Raw genomic sequence first — 17,949 nt, forward strand, 5'->3', positions numbered from 1 at the left:
TTTGTTCATTTAGTTCTGCAGATCTCCGGTGGCCAAGCCTACTGAAAACACTCTTAAAGCAGGAAGGTAGTACCCGGAGGGTTGCAGATTTGGACTGGGCAGAGAGATGTGACCTTTTGCGTCGTCATCCTGTAACCGCGGCTCGCATGTTTGACTCCCGTTGGCGCCGATTTTTGCGTAAAGTTATTTTGGCACCAGCTCAGCCCATCGGTAAAATCATAGATTATTTCTATCGTGTAGAATTCCAGCAGAGAGGTAGCCCACATTGCCACGCCCTCTTTTGGGTAGAGAATGCCCCTAAACTTGGTGTCAACACTGACGAGGAGGTCCTGAACTTTGTGGATCAATATGTCACGTGTAAACGACCCTCAGACCCAAATGTATTGGAAAAAGTTACTTCTGTGCAGCAGCATTCACAACGTCACTCCAAAACATGTAGGAAAGGTAAAAAGGTGTGCCGTTTTAATTTTCCCCGCCCGATATCGACGCGTACGTTTATTAAACAGCTGGACCCTGAATCTGTCCCACTTGTTACAAGGGAACAAGCTGAAGTTATTATGACTGCGCTTAAGAAGGCTACTCTTGATGAAAATAACCTGTCTCTTAGTGCTCAGGATTTGTTTGCGTCCTTGGGGTTATCGCAGTTCACTTTTGAACAAGTCTACAGTGTTGTAGGCGGACACACACACATAGTTTTGGCCAGGGAACTCGACGAAGTCTGGATTAATAACTACAACGAGAAGTTATTAATTTGCTGGAATGCCAACATGGATATTCAGTTTGTTGTAGATGCGTGGGCTTGTGTCGTGTACATTATTTCATATATTTCCAAATCAGAAAGAGAAATGGGTTTGCTCTTAAGTTGTGCGCAAAAAGAAGCTTCCAAAGGTAATCTTAGTGCAAAAGAGGCATTTAAAAAATTAGGCAGCGTTTATCTTCATAATCGAGATGTCTCTGCGCAGGAAGCTGTCTATCGTGTAATACCAGGGATGCATCTTAAAGAGTTTTCACGCAAGGTTGAATTCATTCCAACAGGCAATAATATAGTTCGCATGAGCAGACCCATAAGTGAAATAGATGAGGAAAGGCCGGACGATATTTGGATGAGAAACACGATTGATCGTTACTTGGGTAGACCACATAACGAGACATTTAATGACATGTGCATTGCGACATTGGTATCCGAATATCGCTTACTTTGTCCATCTGACAAATGTAAAAAGCCAATTATGTTACAAAATGGTTTGGGTGCAATTACTAAGAGAACACGGACCAAGCCTGCTGTCCTCCGTTATGCGCGGTTTTCTGAGACTAAAGTTACAGAGTTATTTCATCAAAGTATCCTTCAGTTATTCCTGCCATATCGCATTGAGGCTGACCTTAAGCCGCCTCCGTATGATACGTTTGAGGAATTTTATAAAAACGGAGAAGTTCGTTTGAGTGATGGGTCCCTACATACAGTTAAATCCATTGTTGATTCAAATAGGCGTTGCTTTGAACTTGCGACTGAGGACCTGGAGGAGGTCCAGGAGCAGATGGACGGTGATGACGTCTTAGAGGATGCATGGGGCTTGCTCTGCCCAGAGCAGGAAGTTGAGAGGTTGGAGTCAAAGGAGGAGAACAGAGAGAAGATGCAGGGAGTTAACTCTGAGCATGAGCAAGAGCCCATTCCCGAGTTGGCCGTGAGCAATCAGCAAATTGGTCATGTGGAGAAAGCAAATGTCATGAGTCGTAAAGAGGGTCTTTCACTTGTGAGAACTCTGAACGAGCAACAGCTGTCTATTTTTTACAAAATACGGCAATTTTGCTTAGAGAAAGTTGCAGGCAAGAACCCTGACCCATTACACGTTTTTATTACGGGTGGAGCAGGCACTGGGAAAAGTCACCTGATAAGAGCGATTCAATATGAGGCGTCTCGGTTATTGGCTCCTACATGCCATAGTCCTGATAATGTCAGCGTTTTATTAACGGCTCCGACAGGGATAGCGGCATATAATTTACATGCGGCTACTATCCATTCAACATTTAGTATCGGTACAAGTATTTCCCTCCCCTACACGCCGCTGGGGGAGGAAAAGCTCAATACATTGCGCGCTAAATACGTTGATCTACAAATTGTAATAATTGATGAAATATCTATGGTTGACAAAAAGATATTTACGTACATTCACGGTCGGTTGCGTCAAATGAAACAATCAGGTGACTTTTCTCCATTTGGAAATGTGTCCATCATAGTTGTTGGGGATTTCTATCAATTGCCACCAGTCATGGGTCATCCTCTGTACAAGGAAGACGTAGGCGTGAATTTCTTTGCAGATTTATTCAGAATTGCGGCGTTAACAACAGTTGTACGACAAAGCGATACAACTTTTGCAGAGCTACTAAACCGGCTAAGAGTGCGCTCAAGAGGAACACCCATGCTTGATGACGATCGAGCTTTATTACAAAGTCTTGAAACTGGCGAAGATCCTGATGTGTTGCACATTTTCACCAAAAACGAGTTTGTGTCAAATTATAATATCAAAGTATTAAATAGAGTATGCGAGGATACAGTGACAATCAGTGCGCAAGATTTTGGTTATGACAAAAAGACAGGGAAATTAAAACAACTGAAGGGACATCTCCATAAGTCCAAACAAGCCAGTTTGGAGGAGACTTTAATCCTGGGGGTAAATGCACGCGTTATGCTGTGTAAAAATGTAGATTTAGCCGACGGTCTAGTAAATGGGGCATGTGGCTTTGTTACACATATAGTTGAAAATCCACAGGAAAAGCAGCCTCCTTTAGCAATATATGTTAAATTTGACGACGATCGTGTAGGTGCGCAGAGAAGGAGGCAAACACGTACCCCTGCAGACCTGACTGGTTCTACCCGCATAGAACCAGAGGAGGAACATGCCAATAAGAGAGGCGAAAAGCGGCGGCAGTTTCCTCTAAAACTCGCGTGGGCGTGTACAGTACATAAAGTACAAGGTGTAACCGTCGATAGAGCCGTAGTATCTCTTAAGAAAGTATTTACGGCGGGTCAGGCGTATGTGGCCCTTAGTCGTGTTAGGAGTTTAGAGGGTCTGATAATTCAAGACTTTAAAGGAGATGCCATTTATTGCAACAATGGCATCAGAGCGGCCCTTGAGAGCATGCCTCCCTTCGTGGTCCAAAGTATGCCCTGGCACTTGGAGGCACATGTTCTGACATTCTTTTTCATGAATGTCCATGGTTTGGCTCGACATGTGTCAGATTTGGCTTTATGCACACAGCATTGGCGGCCTAACTGTATTGCTGTGGTAGAGACATGGTTAACTGTAGATTCATCTTTTCAAACCAGTCACATTGAAGGATATAACTTCCACAGTCGTCCCCGTAGTTTATCCTACCAGAGCAGTGGTCATCTGGCTCTGACTCGTTTACTGGGCCAACAGCACGGTGGAGTTGGCATGTACTGTGAAGAAAACCTTAACTATGAAGTCGCAGTACAAGACTTTAGTTTAGAATGTTTAGCTAATTATTTTGCAGAGCACAAAATTATAGTTGCCGTGGTTTATCGGCCACCGTCGTACCCCATGTCTCTCTTTAAGTATAATTTAGATAGATTATTGAATTGGCTTGAGTCACATTGTGCCACTGTGGCAGTGTTGGGGGACTTTAATGATGACATATTGAAATCTTCAAGTCTCTGCAATTTTATGATGGAAAGAGGTTATGTTCAATATGTCAAATCCCCCACAACTGAGAGGGGGACATTAATTGATCATTTGTATCTCAAATCTACAGAGTATGACTTGGACTCTGTAGTGGTGCCAACATTTTAGCGACCATGAAGGGATAGTGTGCTCTTTTAAGAGTTTAAACATGTAAAGCGCTTCAATTAGATGATGGATACATTTCTAAATGAAGTGGGCAGTTGTTGCTTTTTCACAACTCATCACATTGCTCATAGTTGTATGTGGGTTCTCTTTTAATTATTGGAGATTGTTATTAGTGTTGCTTTTATTGTCCAGTAATGTGAATAACTTTTTTAAAGTAACTTTTTAAAGTTGTTGTAAAGTGAGCATTGATGAAATACATTTTGCAAAGCTTGTTGTATGTTAAATGTAGTTTGGAAATGTTTTATGAATCGTGTGTGTGTGTGTGTGTGTGTGTGTGTGTGTGTGACTGTGTGTGACTGTGTGTGTGTGTGACTGTGCGTGTGTGTGACTGTGTGTGTGTGACCAAGACTGTGTGTGTGTGACCAATCCTGTGTGTGTGTGTGTGTGTGACCAACCCTGTGTGTGTGTGTGTGTGTGACCAACCCTGTGTGTGTGTGTGTGTGTGACCAACCCTGTGTGTGTGTGTGTGTGTGTGTGTGTGACCAACCCTGTGTGTGTGTGTGTGTGTGTGACCAACCCTGTGTGTGTGAGTGTGTGTGTGTGTGTGACCAACCCTGTGTGTGTGAGTGTGTGTGTGACCAACCCTCTGTGTGTGTGTGTGTGTGTGTGTGTGTGAGTGTCTGTGTGACCAACCCTCTGTGTGTGTGACTGTGTGTGTGTGTGTGTGTGTGTGTGTGGATTGTTATTAGTGTTGTCTTTATTGTCCAGTAATGTGAATAACTTTTTAAAGTTGTTGTAAAGTGAGCATTGATGAAATACATTTTGCAAAGCTTGTTGTATGTTAAATATAGTTTGGAAATGTTTTATGAATCATGAGAATTAATTTTGCGGCCTAAATGTCTGTCTGCCTCTATGTCTCCGTTCCGGTTGCGGGAGGGGTGGGGTGAGTGTGTGTCTCTGTGTGTGTGAGACCCCCTGTGTGTGTGTGTGTTTGTGACCCTGTGTGTGTGTGTGTGACCCTCTCTGTGTGTGTGTGTGAGACCCTCTGTGTGTGTGTGTGTGTGTGTGTGTGTGTGTGTGTGACTGTGTGTGTGACTGTGTGTGTGAGTGTGACCCTCTGTGTGTGTGACCCTCTGTGTGTGTGTGCGCTCTATCTCTCTCTCTCTTACACTCTCTCTTTCTCTCTCTCTCTAACTCTTTAAACTGTGTGGTGGGTTTTAGGGGGTGGTGGGTGGGTTTTAGGGGGTGGTGGGTGGGTGGTTTAGGGGGGCCCATCCGTGGTCTGACACCTTGCCGTGGTGGATGGGCTTGTGTCCTTTCATGATCCCAAGAGCTAGGCCGGCAGGGGTCTACACCCCTGGCAGGTTCAACCATGCCGGACAGGTCAAGGGGGAGAAGGCAGACTAAGATCAGATCATCAAACTATAACTAATGTAATGACTTTTCCAAAGTATTTATTTTACTAACTACCCCTTTTCCTCCTCTTTCAGGACACACAGACCTGCAGACTCACCATCTACAACAGCCAACATCTGTCAATTGCAGTAATTATTATTCTATAAGTACATAGAATACTTAAGAAACATTGCCCATTTGTTTTCCTTTTCTTTAACCTTCCCAACAATGTATTTTTTTCAAAGTATCAATGTATTGATTTATATTACCACTATGCATCAAGTTGTTAATAAAAGGCCAGTATCAAGTTCTTTGTCTCCTTTTCTTTCAGTGCCAATGTAACATATTGTTAGAGTTACAAATGTGTATATACTACTATAATATATATTACTACCAGTAAAAGAAGTTGAACTAAAAGTCTAATTAAACTTTGGTCCTTTACTATCCAATTCAACTACAAAAGGTGAAGTGATTCACAATGTGAAAGCCTCTTATCCTGATCTTACCAGATTGAAGTTGGAAAAAGGAAAACTTGTGCATTATGTAGCTTACTCCTCATTTTAAGTTATTGGGTAAAAGTGGACGAAGCGAGTTACCTTCTGTTTTTCTATTTTGTGCACAAATGACTAGACATTTCTCAAGCAAAACACAATCTTGAATGCATTTGTTGTTTTCCCTGACCCTCACAGCTCATGTGTTTGGTTCCTGATGCTGAAGATGCAGGACAACTGCACTGGTTTGGATAATAAATGTGAAATCACCTTACTGTCACTTGGCCAGGAAAAACACAATTTTCCCGCTCTTTGGACATAGACAAGAAAGCTACAGCATTCTATTTCCCTAACACAAGATGGTCATCATTTTGCCCAGTTAAGTCTTAAGTTCTCAAGACTCGTGCTCCTGGAAAAAAAGATTGACCCATTTAGTGAATTTTCAGCAAAAGTGAGCCAGATGAATGAACAGTAGGTTTTAGAGTTGCTGTCATTACTTTATCTGTCTGTCTGTCAAAGGTTGACAGCAAACCATCTGTTGCAGTGGATGAAGAGATTGTTTCTGAATTTTGTGCAAAATGTCATGTCTTTTGGAAAAACTCTATTGGCCACTCTGAAAGCCAAATAGTCCAAATTCTAGGAAAAGCCGCACAGAGTCCGTAAGACTTAGAATAAAATTATGGATACATTTTGATGCCCCGCTTGTGTAGATTATACTTCCCAAAGTTAAGCTTGATCGGGCTATGGCCCACGGGGAGTTTGTTTCAGTGTGAAGCGTAAATGTGAACATTTCAAGGATTTGGCGTTTTTCCCATTTGTGACAGTATATTTGCGGCTCCACCAAACAGAGACCGTAGCACTTAGAATCAAAATATGGATAACTTTGATGCTCCGCTTGTGTAGATGATTTTCCCCAAATATGAGCTTGATCTGGCTATTGCCCACAGAGGAGTTTGTTAAAGTGTGAAGCGTAAATGTGAACATTTCAAGGATTTGGCGTTTTTCCCATTTGTGACATATATTTGCGGCTCTACCGCACAGAGGCCCTAGTACTTAAAATCAAAATATGGATCACTTTTGATGCCACGCTTGTGTAGATGATTCTCCCCAAATATGAACTTGATCGGGCTTTCGCCCTAGGAGGAGTTCGTTAAAAGTGTGAAGTGTAAAAATGTGGTCATTTGAGAGATTTTGCGGTTTCCCCATAGGGATAACATGGGATTTTTCTGTCATCGCTACGGCTACGCTGTACAAAATATGACTTTGGCTCCCATACTTTTATTTTGGGGATGGCAAATGAGAATTGTGTGCAAAATGTCATGTCATTTGGAAAAACTCTATTGTTTATAGGCCACTCTGAAGGCCAAATAGTCAGAATTCTGGGAAACGTTTGCGGCTCCGTCGCACAGAGACCGTAAAAGTTATCCTTAAAATTTGGATAACTTTAGATGCACTACTTGTCTAGCGGACGTACACCGATTTTGAGGTTGGTGGGCAAAACGCACTAGGAGGACTTCGTTAAAGTGTAAAACATAAAAATGTGGTAATTTGAGAGATTTGGTGGTTTTCCCATAGGGATAACATGGAAGGTTTCTGTCATCGCTACGACTACGCCGTAAAAAATAAGGCATTTTTGTGATTGGCTTTTGTGATCGGGACGGCAAAATAGAATTTTGGGTAAAGTTTAGACAATTTTGGTAAAACTAATTTTTGACCTTCAATGTTAATTTAAAGGTCACTCTGTAGGGGGCGCTATCGCGCCCATTTCAATTTTGTCATCATAAACTGGTCCAAACTAGAAAGTTTAAGAACTGATTCAAATTTGGTCCTAATCGGACTCTTTTTGATCAAATGGGAGCAATTTTTAGATCTGCAATATTCCAAAATAAGTTGTCCAACTTTGCGGCTGCGCCGCACACAGACCGTAAAAGGTATCTCAAAAAATTGAATAACTTTAGATGCCCCACTTGTCCAGAGGACGTACGCCGATTTTGAAGTCGGTGGGCAAAACGCCCTAGGAGGAGTTCGTCAAAGTTTGACGTGAACAAAATGGCTAACACAGCGTGTTTTCATTTTCAAAGGAAGATGGCAGCCATAGGGTAAGTCTGGGGGCGTGGCCACAATGATTTTTTTTTTTTGTCCTCACGAGAGGAATGCGTGTCCCGAATTTCGTAGCTTTACGACAAAGTTGACCTCGGGGCGTCTCCCATAGGCGCAATGTATTTTGACTTTTGTCGGTGGCGCTGTCGCGCCATTTTTTAACGAAAAAAAAAATGGCCCAGAAAAAACAAAATTTTTCGCCGATTTTTAATTTTGGGCAAAGTTTGGTGAGTTTTTGAGCATGTTCAGGGGGTCAAATTAGAGTTCAAAGCGCTGAAGAAGAACAAGAAAAATAATAATAATTAAAGCCGCAAGCGGCATCCAACGGCCCTCGCAGGCCGCCGGCCTTCCGACTCTGCGCTTTCGACTTGATAAAGATGGCGCCCTTATTGTGTTGAATTAAAAAAGAACTTGACAGACGGCGACACATTGGACATGGCCAATCCAGTGCAAATCAACACAAGTGTCAGTCAAATTTGCTGCGCCGCCGCACAGAGACCGTAGCACTTGGAATAAAAATATGGATAACTTTTGCTGCCCCGCTTGTGTAGATGATATTTCCCAAAGTAAAGCTTGATCGAGCTATTGCCCAGGGAGGAGTTTGTTAAAGTGTGAAGCGTAAATGTGAACATTTCAAGGATTTGGCGGTTTTCCCATTTGTGACAGTATATTTGCAGCTCCACGGCACAAAGACCGTACCACTTAAAATCAAAATATGACTAACTTTTGATGCCCCGCTTGTGTAGATGATTCTCCCCAAATATGAGCTTGATCGAGCTATTGCCCTAGGAGGAGTTCGTTAAAGTGTGAAGCGTAAAAATGTGGTCATTTTAGAGATTTCGCTGTTTTCCCATTTCTGACATAAATTTGCGGGTCCGCCACACAGAGACCGTAGCACTTAGAATCAAAATATGGACAAGTTTTGATGCCCCGCTTGTGTAGATGATATTCTCCAAATATGAACTTGATCGGACAATCGCACTAGGAGGAGTTCATTAAAGTGTGAAGCGTAAAAATGTGGTGATTTGAGCGATTCTGCGATTTTCCCATAAGGATAACATGGGATATTTCTGTCATCACTACGGTTACGCCGTACAAAATATGACTTTGGCTCTCATACTTTTATGATCAGGATGGCAAATTAGAATTTTGTTCAAAATATCATGTCATTTGGAAAAACTCTATTGTTTATAGGCCACTCTGAAGGCCAAATAGTCAGAATTCTGGGAAACGTTTGCGGCTCCGTCGCACAGAGACCGTAAAAGTTATCCTTAAAATTTGGATAACTTTAGATGCACCACTTGTCTAGAGGACGTACAGCGATTTAGAGGTTGGTGGGCAAAACGCACTAGGAGGACTTCGTTAAAGTGTAAAACATAAAAATGTGGTAATTTGAGAGATTTTGTGGTTTTCCCATAGGGATAACATGGGAGGTTTCTGTCATCGCTACGACTACGCCTAAAAATTTTGGCATTTTTGTGATTGGCTTTTGTGATCGGGACGGCAAAATAGAATTTTGGGTAAAGTTTAGACAATTTTGGTAAAACTAATTTTTGACCTTCAATGTTAATTTAAAGGTCACTCTGTAGGGGGCGCTATCGCGGCCATTTCAATTTTGTCAGCCTAAACTGGTCCAAACTAGAAAGTTTAACAACTGATTCAAATTTGGTCCTAATCGGACTGGTTTTGATCAAATGGGAGCAATTTTTAGATCTGCAATATTCCAAAATAAGTTGTCCAACTTTGCGGCTGCGCCGCACACAGACCGTAAAAGGTATCTCAAAAAATTGGATAACTTTAGATGCCCCACTTGTCCAGAGGACGTACGCCGATTTTGAAGTTGGTGGGCAAAACGCCCTAGGAGGAGTTCGTCAAAGTTTGACGTGAACAAAATGGCTAACACAGCGTGTTTTCATTTTCAAAGGAAGATGGCGGCCATAGGGTAAGTCTGGGGGCGTGGCTACAATGATTTTTTTTTTTTGTCCTCACGAGAGGAATGCGTGTTCCGAATTTCGTAGCTTTACGCCAAAGTTGACCTCGGGGCGTCTCCCATAGGCGCAATGTATTTTGACTTTTGTCGGTGGCGCTGTCGCGCCATTTTTTAACGGAAAAAAAAATGGCCCAGAAAAAATAAAATTTTTCGCCGATTCTGAATTTTGGGCAAAGTTTGGTGAGTTTTTGAGCATGTTCAGGGGGTCAAATTAGAGATCAAAGCGCTGAAGAAGAACAAGAAAAATAATAATAATAATATTTTTAGCAAAAACAATATAGCCGTTTTCACTATAACAACAAATTATACATCGTTTGAAAGCTCTAAGCCTTCCCGATGCCGCCATGGGGTGGAATCATCATTACGAGCGCTTACGCGCTCGTCAGTCCCTATTCCGTCGGGATGCCCCGCCCTCTCCCCATAGACTTCCATTGATTTGAGCAGATACAAGCATGGCCCATGCCTGCGGCATGGATTCTCGCGTACGGGACGATGCCAGGAGGGTTTTTGGAGGAATGCAGCGCTTCGCGCTGCTGTTGTCAACAATTAGTGAATGGGCTACGCCCATTCACTAATTGTTGACTATTTCTGTCATAGCAGGAGTAAGTATGCATGATCCATGCCTTCGGCATGGGCTAGTTCACTGTACTTGCCAGGGGCGACGGGGTACCAAACATGCGGGCTGCGCCCGCATGTTTGGTCAGACAGTTGCAATGCTGCCTTCGGCAGCATTGCGGGAGCAATAGGCCCTCCGCCCTGCTGGGGCTCGGGCCTAATAATATTTTTAGCAAAAACAATATAGCCGTTTTCACTATAACAACAAATTATACATCGTTTGAAAGCTCTAAGCCTTCCCGATGCCGCCATGGGGTGGAATCATCATTACGAGCGCTTACGCGCTCGTCAGTCCCTATTCCGTCGAGATGCCCCGCCCACTCCCCATAGACTTCCATTGATTTGAGCAGATACAAGCATGGCCCATGCCTGCGGCATGGATTCTCGCGTACGGGACGATGCCAGGAGGGTTTTTGGAGGAATGCAGCGCTTCGCGCTGCTGTTGTCAACAATTAGTGAATGGGCTACGCCCATTCACTAATTGTTGACTATTTCTGTCATAGCAGGAGTAAGTATGCATGATCCATGCCTTCGGCATGGGCTAGTTCACTGTACTTGCCAGGGGCGACGGGGCACCAAACATGCGGGCTGCGCCCGCATGTTTGGTAAGACAGTTGCAACGCTGCCTTCGGCAGCGTTGCGGGAGCAATAGGCCCTCCGCCCTGCTGGGGCTCGGGCCTAATAATGCAAAAATTTTATAGGGGGGGAAAAACATTATACTGTTTTTGAAATTAGATTTAACGGGGTATTAAAATAAAATCAATGAAATCACAATGACATAATGTTATTTCATGAACAGTAACAAGCTGTTAAATTTGCAACAGTAATGCCCTGATAAATTAACGGTTAAAAAATGGCAACTATACTGCCAGTTCTTTCTGTTTTTTTTGAACAAGGGAATTCTTTACAGTGTAAACCTTTACAGACTTCTTGTGCTGCCCAGCTGTAACATCCTCACGAAGGACACGGAACACACAGTCCTCAACTACCAAAGATCATGGCTAATTGTGCCCGACCAGCTTGCGGCTATCAGGGAGATTGTGTGCATGTCATTAATTTTAGCATGTAGCAGGGATTGCAATGTATCTTGTGACTACTCACACCATGAGGACCGGGGGCACTTTAATTTCGTCTGAGGCATTTGGTGGATGTAGTAGTGGTAGAATCATAAGCTCTGGAGAAAGTCTAGAGAAATGAGTGAAACGAATGTGTCTCCCGAGGAGAACGCATAGCTGCTGCGTAGCTGCTGCTGATGCTGCTGCATGTGTAGCCATGTGCTTTGCAGGTCATTGGTTGAAAAAATAACAACACTGAGCAGCTGCAGTTCATATAAGTAGGTAACACCCCCAGGGGAGCACGGAAAAGACCCGAAAACTATCCAACTTTAACAGCTTAATGTATACTTTTAAGACAACGTCAGCGTCTTTGGGTCACTGAAAAGCGCTATATAAATAAAAGTTATTATTATTACAACCAATACTGTTATCTGGAACATGGAGTGGCTTCTATGTGACTTCAACTTGCACATTCTGCAAAAAAACAAAAATCACTAATTTGGAAATAAAAAGCTGTTTTGCACGGTTTCGTCTGTGCCGACTTGTTGCGGTTTTACGTATGGCCAGTCACAATTAGTACACGCAGAATAATGTCCAATGGGAGAAAGTACAATAATAGAAAATGTGTTTGTGGGTTTGTTTTAGATCCTGTGCGTGGGGAAAATGTAAGACGTTCCTTGGATGTTTGGAATGTCTTTAAAAAGCTAGGGAGGAAGCTCAGAGGGTTACCCCCCACGAGTCTGAAGGTTCGCTAGTCCGAAGGTTCACTGGTCCGAAGGTTCACTAGTCCGAAAGTTCCTCATAGGCTAAAGTGAAGGCGCAGACGGCATCGGGATGTAGTCAGTCTGTAAAATGCGCACGAAGCACGAAGACACGCACTGGGGCTCGTCACGTTTAATGTACCAGCTGCTCACAGGAGGCACCCCAAGTTGTACTGTGTATGTGAAAATAACAAGGGAACATATCGAATCCTCCACTCTATGCCTTCATTTGATTATAAGTATAGAAATACGCGTGATCCGATCACCGTAGGATTGTTAGTCAAAAAGGAAATTCAGCTCGCCAAGACGGGAGTGTCTACAGAGCCGCGGCGCGCGGCCGAAACGGCTGGGCTATTTGAGTTAATTCATTCATGAATAATACGATAAGGAGCTCAGGCTATGCACAGAAACAAGTCGGTTATGGAAAATATTTGAGTTTAATCATAAAAAGTGCATCAACACTAGAAAAGTCTTAAAAGCCAGTGTGTAGGGCAAAGGGAGGCGAGGAGAGCCCGCTGCGCGGACACACACCTTCGGACTAGCGAACCTTCGGATTTGTGAACCTTAAAATTTTGGGTAAATTTCGGACCCGTGAACCTTCGGACTAGTGAACCTTTAAAATTTCTAAATTTTCGGACTAGTGAACCTTCGGACCAGTGAGCCTTCGGACTCGTGGGCAGCCACCGCTCAGAGACGCAAGTTATTCCATCTTTCTGTGACATGTCAAGGTGGGTGGCACCTTTAAGGTTCTTTGGGGGCGGCGTGCACGCTACCCTCAAATGCAGGTATGCGCAGCGCGCGCGTGCACACCCACCTGTGTCTCAAGTGGGCTTTGCGGTGGCAGCGTGGTGCCACAGCTGGAGCAGATTTGGGCAGACATTTCCCATCTTGTGTACGCGTTGACAGTTTTTAATCAAATTGGTCTCCACGGTTTCTCGCGCATTGTTTAAGTTTTTGCCCTAGTTTCACTCCATCTCCTGTTCAGGGCTGTACCCACCTGGCGCTACTGCGCCCGTTCCCCTCCGTGTCGGGAGGGTGTGTGCCTTGGGCTTGTGTGGTCTTGGGGCTCTCTTCGGGTGAGTATGCACGTTGTCCCGCTGGCGCGTTGGTCTATGGGCCGCGGCTCATTATACATTCTGATACTCGTCCCCTTTTTGCTGCCCGTGGGTGCGCGCTCCTCTGCTCGACAGGTAAGCCAAGTCTTCACCGTCGCCTATGCACTGCTTTCAGTAACGCCCGTGTGTCATTCCTAGGCACGAGACGCTCGGCCGCCCTTCAGGCTGCCACCTCCTGTGGGGAGGCCGTTGTTTTGTCCACTATTAAAATTAAAACATCTACTTGTTCTTGTTAACCACCTTTTTAGTAATTCAAATTAGACTGTTTATAAATGCATGGGCATAGGCACAACGCACTTTCAACACTGCTGTGTGTCTCCACTTACATCTGGGTAAGTCCCGCCTGTGTGTGTTGCATGTGTTTTGTCATCTATTTTGTTGCTTTGTTTGAATTTTGTTTAATTCATTTTGTTTGATTTACATGTGTGCTCGTCCCATTCACTGAATTTGTCTAACTTGTATTTTTAACCTCTTTAACTATGTCTATTTTAACTTTTGAAATATTTAAATTAAACAAATGTACTTTGTAATAAATCCACCTCTCTTATTGTCCAGACCTAGCGCAGCCTTAAATCTGTAGTTTAATTTGTGGTCCCTGGGCCCCATTCCCTGGGTGGCGTTGTTGGTTCCACTATTTTAGAACTGCTATCTTCCACTCATGTCACATTTCCATTTTGTCCTTTTGGTTCTTTCTTCTTATTTGATGTAGAATATTTGCACTTGAAAGGTGACTCTTAAGATGTGGTGAATCATTTCTGGCATTACTGTTAACAAGCTGAAACCAGGAGCAACTCAATGTACAATATGTGGATATAAATAAATGTGTTTCTTATCATCCACAATATAACAATGACTTTACTTTACAGATAATGTGGCACAGTGTACTACATCATGTCCACAATGACCACACATGGACAACTGGCTGCTGTGACCACGAGCCACTGACGAAGAGCGCAGTCTGGAGACGCCATTGTCACAGTTCTGCCTTTGCCTTTTGTCTATCCTCAGTCCAGTTCCGTTTTTCAGCCAGATCCAGTCCATCCTTTGCTTCCTCTCTTGTTTCCCGGCTCTCCACAGCTGCCTCTCATCCCCTCATCCTCTCAGGGTCACTTATATATGCTCCTCTGTTCCTTCAGCCTCTGATAGATTATTGACTAGTCAAGACAGACACAAGCACTGCATTTATATCAAATCGGCTGCCTTGTATTTGGAATTGGATTCTCCGTTACTTATCATCTGTATTTCTATTTAGAGATTTCCCCCAGTTTTCTTGATCTCCCCAGTCTCTGAAGCTGTGGGCGTGGCGGGTTACAGTTGAGATTAACGATGTGATATGTTTTCTGTTGTTTTCCTTGCTAAAATACACCCACTCGGCAGCACTGTGTTTAGCCGTGTCTCTCTTTATTTGCATGTGCTTTTCAATTCAACTTCCTGTGGGTCAAACAAATGGGTTGTACAGAAACAAGTTGGGTAGGAACCAACTAAATATACAAATGCAGCAGGCGAAATTACTAAATGTACCCAAAATAAAATGAGTGCAACACAATATAAACAAACCCCAAATAATGTAAATTAAATAGAAATTAATGTTAAATAAAATCATGTTACAGAAGATATTTCTGTTCCGTCAATAAAGAAGTTATTTACCTGCCTTCTTTGTCATGTTTAAGGCTTTCCTGTTTAAAAGACACATTATGTTTTATCTTTGTTGCATTTGAATTCTGGTTATCTGTGTGAAAGCCATGGACAAAGCCATTTCAACTAAGTATTTAAATCAGGGGTATCAAACTCGATTGCACAGGGGGCCAAAATTCAAAACACACTTTAGGTCGCGGGCCAAACGGAATAAACATTTATTGAAGACACAAAAACAAAATGTTTTTTTTAACACATGAATAAAAAATGACAGGAATGTTCTGGAACAAATAAACTTAAACTTTAAATAACTTAAAATATCTTGCTCTCCATAAAATATATCCTGTCAAAATGTATACAAATTAGAAATATGAACATGCTGCAAAAGACGCCTGAAAAAATAAATAAAAGCCGAACCTGGAAATATGAATAAAATGTGTGCTTTTCAGCAATAACAACGAATCAAAACATTCCGTTTTCTTTGCTCTCGCTTTTTTGGCAATGAGTTTGTCCATGTTTGGTGTGAGGTCCCGTGTTGTGGAGATTCTCAAGATGGACTGCAGGTGCTCATCAGTGAGACGACTCCTGTGAGCAGTTTTGTTAGTCCTCATCACATCAGCTTCTCACACAGATATGTGCTACCAACATGCAGAAGGTTCGAGCCGCACGTAGACGGAGCTGGGGCATTGCTGTGGTAATGGAGTGAATAAACTCTGGGGGCCTCCAGCTTCGCCTTTAGTGTCCCATTACACTGCAGCTCAATCAGCTCCATCTGAATCTCCACAGATGCAGTTTCCACGTCGACGGCAAATGGGTTGCGAAGCAACTCGAAATTCTTATTTTGTTTTTCAAAGTCGTCAAAGCGCCGTGCGAACTCTGCAGTGCGCTCAGTTTATCAGCAAAGTGCATATTTGGGAACACCGTTGTGCCGACTTGGTTCAACATTACTTGGCAACAGGGAAAGTGGGGCAAGTTGCACTGGTGCATTTGTGTCTCCCATAAAAGCAGCTTCACTTGAAATGCCTTCAAGTACATGTCAGTGATCATGAGGTCACGTCCCTGGAGCTAGAGGTTTAAGGCATTGAGATTAGCTGTTATGTCAGCCAGAAACGCCAACTAACATTTTGCTGTCCATGAAATGTCCATGAACTGACAGATTTCGATGCTGAGCTCAAATGACAACTTTTCCCCGACTTAGCCAACGCACCTCTGTGTGATAAGGAATGTCGACAAACTCTGAATCCACCTCCTGTAGAAAGTACTGAAATTGCCGGTGATTTAAACCTGTACTTCGGATAAAGTTTACGGTTTGCGTTATAGTGCTCATTACATGGTCCATCTTCGGGACTTTGCCACATAGTTCTTCCTGGTGTATGATGCAGTGATATGCGATATATATATATATATATATATATATATATATATATATATATATATATATATATATATATATATATATATATATATATATATATATATATATATATATATATATATATATATATATATATATAATTTCAACTTGATAAGTAGTTTTGTGCTACTTATTCCCATTTGGAGTTGTACGCATATACATGTATAAATAGATGGTAATCTTTCTTTCTACACAGCTTGATGATGGGGACCACCTGTCTGTGGCTCTAGACATCGCCATGGCGGTGGAGTACATTCACCTCCAATAAAGTGGTCCACCAGGATCTTAAGCCGGCTAACATAATGGTAGGTGGTATACACATTTTTGTGTCCGCAACACAAGTTGGTTCAATCACGATTTCTTAACCCTGTCACGATACCTTTTTCATCTTCTATTTTGCTCTGCCGAAAAATTATATTGTATTATTATACACATGTTTCACATTAGTTGCAGACTCTCATAGATGCATCTGACATAAACCTATCTTAATCAAGAATTTGCAACTATGTGGTAGGAGCAAAATGTCCCAGAAGATGCCTTAGCAACTGTGTTCTAATCAAAGACTAAAGACTAAATACTGCCAAAATCATCTTTGCTGCCCTTAAAGTAAAATACAATCTTTAGTCATCGCATGACGCAGAAGTGTAGTTACTTAAAGTGCAGTCTAAATTTCTATGACTCTATCATAGAATTGTTCATTTAAAATTAAATTTAAACTGATTTTAAACTATAACCTGTCTTTATTGCAGGTGGAAAAAGCAAGCAAAAAAGCATTTGTGGCTGACTAGGGCATGGCAAATTTAAAGGACACGGTGGTCATGTCAAAGCGATTTGTGCGATTAGGGGGGACTTTTTTATACATGGCGCCGGAGTGTCAACTTCAGTATGAGGAGGCAAACCTCAGAAGTGACATTTGGTCTATGGGAATAACCTTCCTGGAACTGTTCACTGGGAAAGTTCCATATGACTGTAAACGAGCGCAGGAACTGGCCAGGAAGTTGATGAACAAGGAGCACCTGGATGCTTTGAAAAGCATAAAGCCCGAGCACACGTTTGTCTGTAAGCTACCGGAAAAACGATGACGGCTTCGCATGTTGTGGAGGAGCTAAAGTCCAACATGAACCTGAAGGAGCGTTATGGCCCGTTCAAACCGCAAACGCCTATTCGCGCGTTATGGCGAAGTTGGACGCAAGTACGCATGAAGAAAAACGCAAATACGCCGCGTTCTCGACGCAGCGGAGCAGAGCCGAAATATAGTAAGCAGACGCGCGTTTGCCGCGTGCGCATGCGCAGTGGAGGTGTTGTCAGTCTGGCTTCTCTAATGGCGGATCAAAGTTGAAAAAGTGCCTTTTGCGTATTTGCTCTTCAAAGCCCAAAAACGGAGACGCTCGGCGGCGTGTCTGGATCCACCAGTGATCCGAGTTGAGTCAATAACATCATTTGCTTCAAGACTGGATAAACATCGCTCACAGCTGTAGTTTCGTTTGTCCCGGGTCCTGACTTGTTTCCCGCATTGGTGAGCGGACATGTACCAGGACAACAACAACTACAGACGCCTGTCCATCAGGTCAG

At 42.9% G+C, this 17,949-nt stretch overlaps 1 pseudogene; it reads left to right on the plus strand.

The window, feature by feature from the left end:
• Positions 1-419: 419 nt before the first annotated feature.
• On the plus strand, positions 420-3,964 carry LOC140349579 (uncharacterized; annotated as a pseudogene).
• The last annotated feature ends 13,985 nt before the right edge of the window (positions 3,965-17,949 follow it).

The sequence above is a fragment of the Eucyclogobius newberryi genome, unplaced genomic scaffold (genome assembly GCF_026437365.1).
Source record: "Eucyclogobius newberryi isolate DKJ021-1_F unplaced genomic scaffold, fEucNew1.0.hap1 SCAF_11, whole genome shotgun sequence".
In the NCBI taxonomy this organism is placed as follows: Eukaryota; Metazoa; Chordata; class Actinopteri; order Gobiiformes; family Gobiidae; genus Eucyclogobius; species Eucyclogobius newberryi.